We start from the raw sequence: 960 nt of genomic DNA, 5'->3' as shown, positions 1-960 counted from the left end.
AGGCTGGGGAAGTTTGGCTTTGCTTCACTGTTTGGCTAGGATTTTTAAAGTTTGGTTTAAATAACCTGAATACCTGAAATATCCCTATGTGAGAGTCACCTTTCCCTCTTACCTTGTTGTATAAAAAAGCATGGGAACACCAAATATGACAAGAAGGCATTAATTCCTGAAGACACGGGAAACCTACTGGGAGCTCCCTGATCTGAGGGGATTGAATCTATTTTGCAAGATAAATAGGTCTAAAAAGAGAGGAGAAAAAGTACACTGTATACTGCAAACTAAACAGTTGAAAATGAAATTAATTATATGCTAAGCAGTGCATCAAACCCTACAGAGAAAGGAAGAGCCTCATGCTGATCAAAATAATGTTTTGGTATTTTCTATTAATTATACTTGTCAGTTTATGTGGGCCTCTTCAGCCAATTAGACTTAAAAAGCTTCCCAAAGACTGTGTGCTGCTTTAAAATCAAAAGCAAACCCATATTTTTTTATATGCATATATTTTATTAACATTGTGTTTCACTATTTTATTGTTAATTTTCCGACGGCAGTAATCCCCCTGATATATCACATACAGACTTTTCTTTTTTTTTTTAATTTTTCTTTAAGGACATGATTTTTCTATGTGAGAGATCTAGTCTTTCAAAGTATTTCTTGCTCTGTGAAAACGATGTTCAGCTGATTGGATTATTAGATAGAAAATGGCATCACGTCATTGGCTGAATAAGGAGAGTGCCTGAAGTTTGATTAATTTGGCAATATGAAATGCAGCAGAAGGTGTTGTTAAGGGAACTGGATGATGTGTAGCGTAGCTGAGCCTTGCAAACCTCCCGGTCCTTGCAGGCACTGAGAAAGAGCTGTTGAAGTTAAAAAGTCAGAGGGAAATTTAGCCAGTAACTACAATAATGAATACAAGTATGAAAAATCACAGTTGTCTGTATTAGATGCCCAAGTATGTCA

The 960-nt window shown here is 36.0% G+C and overlaps 1 protein-coding gene across 1 annotated transcript in view; it reads left to right on the top strand.

Moving 5' to 3' along the window:
• The window catches only part of FAM19A1 (family with sequence similarity 19 (chemokine (C-C motif)-like), member A1), a 230833-nt gene that overhangs the window by 368 nt on the left and 229505 nt on the right, over nucleotides 1-960 (top strand). The gene's annotated exons all lie outside the window — the stretch shown is intronic.

This window comes from Charadrius vociferus, unplaced genomic scaffold (genome assembly GCF_000708025.1).
Source record: "Charadrius vociferus isolate BGI_N301 unplaced genomic scaffold, ASM70802v2 scaffold324, whole genome shotgun sequence".
NCBI classification, from domain to species: Eukaryota; Metazoa; Chordata; class Aves; order Charadriiformes; family Charadriidae; genus Charadrius; species Charadrius vociferus.
The sequence above is the reverse complement of the archived record's forward strand: the minus strand, read 5'-3'. Positions and strand labels throughout refer to the sequence as shown.